Source organism: Lissotriton helveticus, chromosome 11 (assembly GCF_964261635.1).
Source record: "Lissotriton helveticus chromosome 11, aLisHel1.1, whole genome shotgun sequence".
NCBI classification, from domain to species: domain Eukaryota; kingdom Metazoa; phylum Chordata; class Amphibia; order Caudata; family Salamandridae; genus Lissotriton; species Lissotriton helveticus.
This window is the reverse complement of record NC_136072.1, coordinates 835,930,023-835,942,163: the sequence shown is the minus strand read 5'-3', so window position 1 is coordinate 835,942,163 and position 12,141 is coordinate 835,930,023. Positions and strand designations below refer to the sequence as shown.

At 51.3% G+C, this 12,141-nt stretch overlaps 1 protein-coding gene and 1 long non-coding RNA gene across 3 annotated transcripts in view; one reads left to right on the top strand and one right to left on the bottom strand.

Moving 5' to 3' along the window:
- The window catches only part of LOC144792146 (uncharacterized), a 98,674-nt gene extending 98,507 nt beyond the window's left edge, over window positions 1–167 (bottom strand). The window contains exon 1 of the long non-coding RNA XR_013602513.1: window positions 94–167. This is a non-coding gene — a long non-coding RNA (uncharacterized LOC144792146). The remainder of the gene's footprint in view (window positions 1–93) is intronic.
- PROM2 (prominin 2) overlaps window positions 1–12,141 on the top strand; it is a 464,577-nt gene that overhangs the window by 418,296 nt on the left and 34,140 nt on the right. The gene's annotated exons all lie outside the window — the stretch shown is intronic.

Here is a 12,141-nt window from a genome sequence, read left to right as displayed (position 1 = left end):
TCGAGGCTGCTGCGGTCGTGTGTGTGGTGCTTGGCTTGGGGCATACTTTTTAAACCTTGTAATTTTTAAAATTGACTACATGTTTGATCCTACCTTGCTGCTGCTCTCCTCTTGGCTCCTTCCCGCACCCCTAGCCCCGGTTCGGCACGGCTGTGTGCCGATTGCTCCGGAGGGCTGACGGGGCAGCGGGCGCCATCTTGAGTGAGGCAGTGGCAACATCTAGGCTAGCGCACTAGTCCTCGCGCCCTTAGCCCTTAATAAGCAGCGCCCCACGCTATCGCGCAGCGGATGCAGTAACCCAGTGGCAGGGGGTTCGAGGCGGCTGTGGTCGTGTGTGTGGTGCTTAGCTTGGGGCATACTTTTTAAACCTTGTAATTTTTTTAATTGGCTACTTTTTGATCCTACCTTGCTGCTGCTCTCCTCTTGGCTCCTTCCCGCACCCCTAGCCCCGGTCCGGCACGGCTGTGTGCCGATTGCTCCGGAGGGTTGACGGGGCAGCGGGCGCCATCTTGAGTAAGGCAATGGCAACATCTAGGCTAGCACACTAGTCATCGCGCCCTTAGCCCTTAATAAGCAACGCCCCATGCGAATGCGCAGCGGACGCGCGCCGAAGGCAAGCCCGTCTGCGCCCGTCCGCGGCCGACCAGGGCTAGGGGCCCCCCACCCTGTCCATTTTTATTCCTACTCCGTTGCTGAGTTATGCGCTCTCCAGGACCATTGGCCCCTTCAAGCGCTCACTTGTGCACGGATCATTGAATTTGGTTTGGCGCGACCACGCGGTCCCTCTACCTTCCCCGCTTTTGTGCCCCCCCCTTCCCCCCTCTTTCCCTGTCCTCCCTTTGCTTCGTCCTGTTCCTCACCCTTTCCCTTTGTCACCACTTTTATCAGCCTTTTTACTTAACACTAGGTCGGCAGTTAAACATCAGTTGGAATTGTTTGATTTTCCTGGATTCTGTTAAACCGGACCTTTTGTTTTTGACCGAGACATGGCTCCGCACTGATTCCCTCCCCAGTGTGTTAGCAGCCCTCCCCCCGCCTTATTTCATCCTTAGTGCTGACCGGCCGGAAAATCGACTAGGTGGTGGGGTTGCCCTGATTGCCCGTGCAGGCCTGCACTTTCAAGTGCTTCCCTCCCCCCCTTTACCTTCAACGGATTGTCTGGTCATACGTTCTACCTCCCCCAGGTTCCTTTAACTTGCATCCTTGTTTATCGCCCCCCTCAGTCCTGCCCACGTTTTCTTCTTGCCATTTCGGACCTTTTAGGAACTCTTGTTGTTAATAATTCCTCGGTTTTGCTCCTTGGGGACTTTAATTTTTGGCCCAACGACCCAGCCGAGGATGCCACTTCTCGTGGTTTTACCGAGCTCCTTCTCAGCCTGAACTTCGTCCCCCAGGTCCACTCTTCCACTCATATTGGTAGTCACACCTTAGATCAAGTTTGGACCCTTAATATCTCAGTTCCTGCTCTTACTGTCCAACCTTGCTCATGGTCGGACCACTTTTTGATTTCTTTCTCTCTGGATCCTGGTATAAAAACGAATTCCCCCTTTTCCACACATACTTGGGCAAGAAATTGGAGCAGGGTGGATATTCCTGCCCTCTGCACGTCTCTATCTGCCCCCGACCTGGCTATGGCTGCCTCTGAACCTTCGAGGCAGTTGGATGCCCTTAACAGCTGGCTTCGAGGGGCCCGCGACCAAGTAGCCCCTCTGAAGCGCGTCACAATCAAACGTGCTCAAGAGGCAAATAAATGGTTCTCCCCTGCCCTTGCGGTAAAAAAACTGGCAGTACGTCAAGCAGAGCGAGCTTGGAGGCGGGCTTACTGTCCCCTCTCCACACTGCGCTACAATTCCATCCTAATGAGTACAAAAGGGATATTCTCCTTGCTAAAACTTCTTACTTTTCTGGGAGAATTCTAGCCGCAGAGAGCCAGTCTAAAGAAATATTCTCCATAGTACGTGAGTTGGCCTCTTCTGATAGGGCCTCCCCCAAAACTCTTTCCCTCTCAGTCCTTGTGCAACTCTCTCAATGACTTTTTCATTGAGAAAGTGGCACTTATCAAGTCCAAAATCCCGCCCCCCTCCCCTGCATTTGGTGATCCTCAGCCCCCTCCTACCACGTCTAGTCTCACCCTCCTACCCCTTTTAACAAAATAAACTTTTCTCTCTTTGCTGACCCGCTGTAGAAAAATATAATTGGGGGGCACTACCAACCAGAATATAAGATCCTTAAGTATTGCCCGGCGGTGTCGCCTCTTGAACCCACAAAGAAGTTAAACTATTGAAGAGGCAGGCGCTGGAGACTGGAAGGCAGGAAACAAGGTTTTTATTCTCTCCGGAGGAGAACACAACGAAACGGACAGAAGGTATCGTTCTGAGGTGCTCTAACTGCATCCCTGAGGCCTGGCCTCTTATACACACGTTTATCTGTTTATTGCATGTAACACATTCTCGTTGATACTTTGATGTACGGAAAGACATCCTCAGAATCCCCCCTTTCCCAGCCCGTTCCCACGTAAGGTTACAGTGGAAGTCCCCGCCCCGTTCACAACAGGTAATGATCATCGCGCAGTTGGATATTCCGCCGATTCACGGAGTGTGTGGGGTTCGATCGGATCTCGTGGGTTGGGGGGGGGGCTTTGATCATCTCGGGGGTCCTTTGAGGAGGGAAGCTTTCTATTGTACGGGGAGGGGCAAGGGATTGGTATCGGCAGAGCTGGGTGTCGGTCTGGGAACGGGGAAGACAGACGGGCACACGGGAAAAAGGGGTTTGCATCAAAGGGCCGGGGATCATAAATGGGAAGAAGGGAGGTGTCGCGCTGGGAACAGGATGAGGGCCTGGGGCAGAGCAGCGCCGAAGAGGGGTTTTATGATTCGCAGCAGGTGCAAGCAGGGGGTTGCCAGCGAAGCTAGGAGGGAGAGAGAGGCGCGCTGGCTCTCGGCAAGAGCAGGGAAGCCATGGTGCCCAAAATGGCGGCTGTTTTGCGCGCTAATAAGGTTTAAGGAGAGCAAGAGGGCGCCGATAATGTTGACGGTTTCAGCCCAACTTTCAACAGTCCTCCCTTTTCAACATATCTAGCCACCTTGCTTTACTCAATGTCAATTTTCATCAAATTCCTAACTTCGGTATCATACAATGCTCTCATATGTTCGCTTCCAATGTCCACAGTTTTGGGAAAAATACAACTCGTACATAAAGAACACATAGGTGGCAAACATTGAATTCCTAAGCATAGGCCACATATTACAACTACGGGAATCAGGATAATGGTGAGCAGTCTCCAGCCCCAGCTTTTGACGGTGTCCCAGAACCAACCACCAAGCGACCATTCTTCTTGCTCTTGGTGAACTTCCGAAGAGAGTCTGTGAAGATGTTCGATGGCTTTGTACACTGAGGGTGAGTTGTCCGGTATGTATGTACAACAGCTGGACCCAATAATGCGGCAAGCTCCTCCACGGTCCGCCAGAACCACATCTAGAACGAGGCGGTTCTGCAGAGCCACCAAACGGACCGCTTGGAGCTCGGCAGTGTTGTTGGCAAAGATGCCCGCTGTGATGTTCATGGTTGTCTCGACCGCCTGAGTCAAATGTCGGATGGCACGGCTGTTTGCCATCGGGCCCCAGAGGGGGACGAGTCCTTTCATAGCATCGAGGAACTGCGCCCCTGTTGAGTCGGCTTGTTCAATGTCTTTGGCTCGTTTTTGCCGGTGGTGATTCGCTGGGGCTACATAAGTCGGAGGAAGGACGAAGGAGATGTAGCAAGTGCCCCCCCAGCCTTTGGGGAGCCAGGTGTAGGCCTTCGTGCCGCAGATGAAGTACATGTTTGGGGATGACACAAAGGAAGGTGGATCCGTGGAGTCCAAAGTTCTGGTAAAGCGGCAAGCGCTGCGACCCACCAGCTGTGTCCCAAGTCCTTCTACACACATGTGGCCTGTGACGTTGATGACCGTCAGGGCCACAGTCAGAGTGGCAGCCGTTCGTTTCCGCAGATAGGAGAAGGTGGGTCTGGTTGGATTGTTGAACACCTGCATTTCGATTCGTTCTTTAGTCGGAATGTCCATTTGGTTCGAGTCGCTGGGGGTCAGCGGGCAGAAGTGTGTCTTTGTCTTGTTTCGCCCGGCCCCGTGAGAAGAATGTGCTGCAGTTCTGCTGGAGGTGGCATTGCCCGTATAGCTTTCTTGCAGGAGGATCAGCCAAGCAAGGCAGGAGCCGTGGACAGAGAAGGGTGAAGGGATGAATGGTATTGAATGTCCAGTGGCATGGGGTAGCAACCCACAGATCCAGCAGTTGGTGGTATTGGTGGCAAGATTGTGCTGGTGAAGTAGCTGCACGAAAGAGTTGTTCCAAAACTCCTTTCGCCTCTCTCTTAGTTGAGGAGAGAGCGAAATTAGATAATGTTCCTTCATGGTGGTAGGCTGAGCAGTGGTTAGGAATGTTTCGTGAGCAGGTGCATGTTCTTCCATAATCCAGAGCGTAGTCATGAGGAGAAAACAGAGGAGGATTACGATGAAGAGTGCAATTGTCTTTGAGCTATGGAGTCTGTCTATTCTCGGATTTCTGTAGTGGGTATTTCCTGCTGTCTCCGTCGGCTTCTTATTTGGCGCTTCCATCATCTTCTTATCTGGCGCTTCCATCATCTTCGTCTTCAAGGTGCTCGGTAGTGGGCAGGACCACAGACTTAGTTTTAGCTTCTCTCCAGGTAACCCTTGGTAGTTTGGGTCACCGTTCTGAGATCCTTTAACTTAGTCCGTGGCCTACTTAGCCGAAGCTCCCTCCTTTCGACGCAGGAAATACCCTTCTCGAGATGGCACAGTGGGGTCAGGATGTTTTGAAAGTTCAAGTGTCTCAGTATCAGGGTAGCAGTTCAACGATGGTCGGTCCTGGTTCAGGAGCTCTTCTTGGGTGTTGACGGTGTCTGTCGTGGCCAGGGTTGGAGAGACCTTTTTGCAGTGGTGAGCGTGCAGCCAGTGTTTCTTCCCCTCCACTCGAAGTGCGGTCCGAGTGGTGATCAGCACTTGCCAGGGGCCCGTCCACCGGGGTTCCAAACTCTTTGATCGTTGAAAATTTCGGATCAGCACGAAGTCCCCCGGCTGGATGGCGTGACCCGGACCCCTGGAAGCATCGGGGATGGCCTGCTGCACCTGCTGATGAAGGACAGACAAAGTTTCAGTCAATTTGTACAGATAATCAGACATTAGGACATCCGGAACGTCATGAATGGAAGTTGGTTTCGGGGCAGACCAGACGCTCATGGGTCGACCGAAGACAACTTCATAAGGGGTTAAGTGATGTCGGGTGGGGGTAGAGCGCATCGATAGCAATGCCAATGGGAGGGCGTCTGGCCATTTCAGGCCCGTCGTAGCCACTATTTTGGCCAGTTTAAGCTTTAGTGTGGCATTGTGTCGTTCGACAAGCCCAGCAGATTGGGGGTGGAAGACTGCGTGGAATTTCTGTTTAATACCCAGCCCATTTAGGATGAGCTGGATAACGTTGGCTACAAAGTGGGGGCCATTATCACTCCATAAAACACGACAGAGGCCATAACGGGGGAAAAACTCCTTTAACAGAACCTTTGCAGTGGCCATAGCGGTGTTGTCACGGGTTGGGTATGCTTCCACCCACTTGCTAAATGCGCACACCACGACGAGTACATATTTCAGGCCTTGGCATCTGTCTAGCTGGATGTAGTCCATCTGTAGGACTTCAAATGGGTGGTTTGGGACCCCAAATCCCCCCCGGGGTACTACAGTTCCTTTCCCGGGGTTGTGTTGCAGGCATATTAAGCATTGTTGGACCAGGCGTTTGGCGGAATCTGGGATCTTGTCATTGTGCCAAACCCTGGAGACAAGTTCGATCATGGGGGCTGATCCTATGTGGGCAGGGGAGTGTGCCATGGTTAATATGGGAATCAAGTACGAATCAGGTAGCAACCATCTGTTCGTGTCCTTTGTCCGCCAGCAGCCTTCATCGTCTTTCAATCCCACCCGTATCCATTCAGTCAATTCGTGTTGTGTGCTAGTCGTTTGTATGTCTCTAATTGTGTCCTTGGCGTCAGTCCAGTTTTCTGCTTGTGACCTGGTCACGTACATATGTGTTGTCGTTCTATTTTCAGCTGTCGTTCGGGCGGTGATGTCGGCTAGTGCATTTCCCTGTCCGATAATGTCTGTCACTTTCTTGTGTGCCTGGCATTTGATAACGGCAAGTTTGTTGGGGAGGAGGACAGCTTCGATTAAGGCGGAGACTAGATCCCCGTGCAAAATGGGTGTGCCGTGTGAGGTCAAGTATCCTCTCTCCCTCCAGAGGAGCCCAAAATGGTGAACCACCCCGAAGGCATACTGGCTGTCGGTGTAAATGTTCGCTGTGGTTCCTGTTGCCAGGATGCAGGCTCGCGTCAAAGCAATCAGTTCCGCTGCCTGGGCAGATCGCTGGGCGATGCGGGCTGTTTCTACTACAGTTCGAGCCGTGGTGACTGCATAGGCAGCGGAAGTGGTACCATCGGGGAGTTTGATGCAAGAACCGTCCACCCACAACTCCCCGTCGGGGTCAGGGAAAGCTGTGTCTCTGAGATCGACCCTACTCCTGGTCTGTTCGTCCGTAAGAGTCACGCAGTCATGTACGGGGTGCACATTGGGATCGTTCTCTGGCAAGGGTAACAGAGTTGCTGGGTTCAGTGTGGTGCATCTTTTCAGGGTGATATGGGGGGCAAGCAAGGTCAGTTCGTATCCAGTCAGTCGTGCACTCGTCAGATGTTGTGTCTTGGTTTGGTTCAGGAGGGTGTCGACTGCATGGGGTACCAGTACCGTGAGGGAATTTGAGAGTACAATCCCCTCACTCTGTCGGATAGAGACTGCAGCAGCAGCTACAGCTCGAAGGCAGGCAGGCAAGGCTCTGGCGACAGGGTCAAGAGTGGCAGAGAAGTAAGCGCACGGTCGTTGCTTAGGGCCGATGGCCTGGGTCAGGACAGATAAAGCGCACCCCTCCCTTTCGTGAGTGTAAAGGGAGAAGGGCTTTTTGTAATCAGGGGTACCCAGGACAGGGGCTGAGCAAAGGGCATCTCGTAGTTCTGTGAAGGAAGTTTGACACTCAGGAGTCCAAGGGAGTGGGAAAGGGACGTCTTTGTTTAGCAGAGAAAGCAGTGGTTTTACAACGAGGCTGAAGTTTGGTAACCATTGTCGGCAGAAGGAGGTGAGGCCTAATAAGGAGCGAACCTGCTTCTGGGTTTTAGGGACAGGGGTATCTAGAATGGTTTGGATTCGATCAGGGGTGAGTTTTCTTCCATCTTTGGACAAAAGGTGGCCTAGGTAAGTGACCTGGGGTAGGCAGAATTGCAACTTCTTCTTGGAGACCTTGTGGCCATTTTCCGCAAGGAAGTGCAAGAGTTGAATGGTGGCGGTAACCGCTAGAGGGGTGGTGTCGGCTGCCAAAAGGATGTCATCGACATATTGTACCAACACCACCCCGTCGGGTAACTGGACTTGGTCTAGTTGTCTTTTGAGGGCCTGGCTGTAGATGCTAGGGCTTTCCGTGTAGCCTTGAGGCGCTCGGCAAAACCTATATGAGCGGGCTTTTAGGGTAAAGCCGAAGAGATATCGGCTGTCTGGGTGGATGGGGATGGAGAAGAATGCGTTCTTGAGGTCGATGACGGAAAAGGTGGTGGCAGTGGATGGAATCAAGGTCAGGATGGTGGTGATGTCTGAGACCACAGGGTACTGGGGTACCACCACTTTGTTGATCTCTCGGAGGTCGATGATGAAACGGTATGCTTTCTCATCTCCCTCTCCCTGCTTCTTGATAATGGGCAAGATAGGGCTGTTACAAACGTTGCTAACCACTTCCTCTACCACTCCTGCGTCTATCAGTGACTGGATAATCATTACCAATGCCTTCTCGCCCTCTGGCGATATCCGATATTGTGGGAGTTTTGGGAGTGTTGCGTCTGGTCGGACAGTAATGTGCACTGGGTCAATTAACATACGCCCTACGTCCGAATCTGCTTTGGCCCACAGATACGGAGGTAGAGTGTCAAGCAGGGACGCGTCAACGTCGGTGATGGAAAACATGTGTCGGGGGGAACAATGTCTAAGCAGAACGGGGTTGTCGTAAAGAAACACTCGAACTCCATCTTGAGAACACCTAATCGTCGCTCGGAAGTGTTTCAGTAAGTCAAGTCCCATAATGGCGTCAGGGCTATTGGAGGAAAGCAAGAACGTGGTGTCGGTGGTGTTGTTTTCTACGTCAAAGAGAATCGGGGCAGACAAAGGGTTGGTGGAGGGCGTTCCATCGAAACCTGTCGATGTTATGAGTGAGCCAGACAAGGGTGCCCTTGGAATCAGTCGTTTAGATAACGCACTACGTGTTGCGCCAGTGTCTACCAGAAATGGAGACTTGGTACCCAGGACCTTAGCAGTGACATAAGGGCCCTGCTGGTCAACATAGAGCTCGACTGGATCCCTCCCTCGCCCTTGGCTGTCCTATGCGAAGGTGTGAGTGTCGTCATAGTCAGATTGTTGATATTGGTTCTGCCTGGGTCGATCGAACGTATTTGGTCTGCTTGATCTGTCATTAGTCGCGTCATTTGGGGGCCCTCGTTGTTGTCCCCTAGGTCTCGGTCCGTTTGCTACATCCCTGGGGTCTTTGTTTCTGATCATTTCCAGAAGAACTGGGCACTGGGATTTCCAATGGCCAGTCCCTTTGCAGAAAGCGCACTGGTCTTCTCGAAGGTCTGTGCGTCCACTGTAGGAAGTCAGAGTGCGGTCCTGGGGAAATGTAGTCTTAGGGACGTTTGTCTGGTAGTTTCCCCGGTATTGGTCCCGTCCTATAGTCACCCCTTGCAGTTTGGCAATCATCACCCTCTCTTTTAAGTCCTTCTTCTTTTTCTCTGTCGCCCTATCGGTTTCATTTTTCTGATGCTCATAATATTGGGCCATTTGGAGAATCGCTGTAGGTTTGGAGGCTGCCCAACTACTCTCGCTGGCTTGTAGTTTCTGGGAGATTTCCGATGATAGGCCCTTAACATAATTCTGGACGAACAGATGGTGTCCGGTTGCAGTGGTCATGTCTTGGCCGCTGTAATCGGAGAACACCGTTTCGAACCGGGAGAAGTACTCCGATACATCCTCCTGGGGTTTTTGGCGACAGGCTGTTACTATCGACCAATCCACTTTCTTTTCTGGGATTAGGGTTTTTAATTTCTCTACGATTTTATCTGGGAGGTCTAGAATGGATTTCAACGGCTTTTGTCCTGGTCCCCGTTGTTTGTCCAGGTCATCGAGTTGTGACCAGGTATGTCCAAACAGCTCAAGGTGGTCGACTTTCCGGATTTGCTTCCACACATCAGCTGGTAGACATAACCCGAAGAACAAGTCGATGTCAGCCAGGGTCATGATCGTTGAACCCAGGGCTGTACCCAATTCAGTATAGAAGGCAGTGGGGTTTTTACGTAGGTCGGGTAGAGATTTCCGGAATGTCAGTATCTCTTGCCGGTCCCATGGCTGGTAGACCCAGTTGTACACTACCCTTCCCTTCGCATCTTGGTTGTTTGCATCATCGTGAGTCCCTGTACCCCGAGGAGGAACCCAGTAAGGGGCAGCCTCACGTATCGGCATCATGGTGTTAGATTGCTCGGTTGGTGGTTCAGTCACTACGGGGGCTGCGGATTTAGCTCCCGGTTTTCGTTCAGTGAGGTGGCGGAAAACCTCAAGCGTACGCGTAAGGAGGTCCGACACATCACACTCGCCCTCATCCCCGATATCGACCTTCCGGTACAGAGTCCTTAGACTCTCGGGACCTTTGTCTCGATATCGGTCCTCGTATGCATTCAAGACATGATAACACAGTCGTACGGTAAAATGTCGTCTGTGACTCCCTATATACGAGCTGAACATATCTGCGATGTACTCTTCATCATCCTTCCTTTCTACCAGTGTCCTTGCTATTTTGTCGATCCCCGCTCGCTCATCTTTGTCTAGCCTGTTTGTTCTTGCAGGGCCAGCCCCTCGAGTCTCATGGTCGTCTAACGTTGTTGTTGGTGCGGGTTTTAATACAAGGGGTTCGGCTGGCACAGAGGCCATTGGGGCCGACACTGTGGCGGTACCTTCGTTTGTACCTGGGGGTGGCGCGTGCTGCGCCAAGGGTTGAGAAGGGGCATATGGAGGGGGCATGTAGATGATAGGAGGACCTAACAGCAGGTCCTCATTGGCTTGTCGTTTCGAGGGTAAATCAGGGTAGAGCATGGAGGGGGTTCTAACCGGACACTGGCTTGGCGTTTCCATTTCTAGTTTCTGTTTAGCTTTCTCTCTTTCTTTTATCTCCTTTTTTAGTCTCTGAGCAGCTAGGTGGGCTGCTTTTTGCAGCTCTTTTTCCAACCTACTCTCAGTTTTCTTTTTACGTTGTTCAGTTTCTTTTCGCCACATGCCGAAGCTGTCAAGCATAGTAGGTGTTGTCTTGTTTTTACCCAGGGCAGTTTCTAGCGTTTTTATTTTATCATCATCGAAGGATCCTATCAGGGGCCATTGACTTTCTTGACCCTTTTTTGTATATTTATGCCATAGTTTACTATAGGCTATAGCGGTCAATCCATGCTTCATGAACATGTCCTTATTAGGGGTGCCTTCCAGTGGGGCTGGATGGTCCATCTCTAATAGGCGGTCCGGGCTAAACAGGCTACTAATCAGTGGGGAGAAGACAGACATGACGGCTCGTAACGAGGGACTAAAAAGTCAGCACTGCCTATCTTATCACTAGGTGCAAAGACTGGACAGAATATTTCTATTCTACGTTGTTTGCAGGCAGTGAATACCTCATGGATCAAGATAACAAAAGACCAATAAATAACAATGGGGAGAATGAGTAGGTCCGCAAAGATCTGCGTTACCTACCCTTTTCACTATCTGCAAAAAGGGTGGTCTCTTCCCTGTTTGCAGACAGGGAATCTCCAGGAAACAATAGTTTGCGAACAACAGTTCAGTTTCAAGTGATTATTGAGTGGGGGAGAAAAAATAAGCACGGCTTCTGCCCTACCTATCCTCCACTGCTTGCAAAGAGAGAGCCCGTTGTTTCTCCGTTTGCAGACAGTGAATCCCTCATAGATCAAAATAACAAAAAGACCAATAAATAACAATGGGGAGAATGAGTAGGTCCGCAAAGATCTGCGTTACCTACCCTTTTCACTATCTGCAAAAAGGGTGGTCTCTTCCCTGTTTGCAGACAGGGAATCTCCAGGAAACAATAGTTTTGGGAACAACAGTTCAGTTTCAAGTGATTATTGAGTGGGGGAGAAAAATAAGCACGGCTGCCGCCCTACCTATCCTCCACTGCTTGCAAAGAGAGAGCCTGTTGTTTCTCCGTTTGCAGACAGTGAATCTCCAAATAAATAAAAAGAGCAATACTAGTATTTTTTTAACAAACAAGCAATCAAGCAATTTTTTCGCAACTTGTCGTGGTGACACGACCTTACCCGGACCGCATGGACAGTTTCCTGTCTTCCGAATCCAGCGCCCGATCGTCCTCTCTTCTTCGTTATCCTCGCGGCACTCCTGATGGTTCCCAGTCAGGACCGTAGATCACTCGAGAGAGGTCTGTTCGGAACCAGTGAAGTTCGGATGATCGGCTGTCAGACGAGGGTCTATCGGACAGACGCGTTCCCGATCGTTGCAGTCGTTCACTTTGTCGTCAGGACCTCTCCCACTGGATCCATGGGTCGCTGATCCAGCCCCACGTTGGGCGCCAATTGTAGAAAAATATAATTGGGGGGCACTACCAACCAGAATATAAGATCCTTAAGTATTGCCCGGCGGTGTCGCCTCTTGAACCCACAAAGAAGTTAAACTATTGAAGAGGCAGGCGCTGGAGACTGGAAGGCAGGAAACAAGGTTTTTATTCTCTCCGGAGGAGAACACAACGAAACGGACAGAAGGTATCGTTCTGAGGTGCTCTAACTGCATCCCTGAGGCCTGGCCTCTTATACACACGTTTATCTGTTTATTGCATGTAACACATTCTCGTTGATACTTTGATGTACGGAAAGACATCCTCAGAATCCCCCCTTTCCCAGCCCGTTCCCACGTAAGGTTACCGTGGAAGTCCCCGCCCCGTTCACAACAGGTAATGATCATCGCGCAGTTGGATATTCCGCCGATTCACG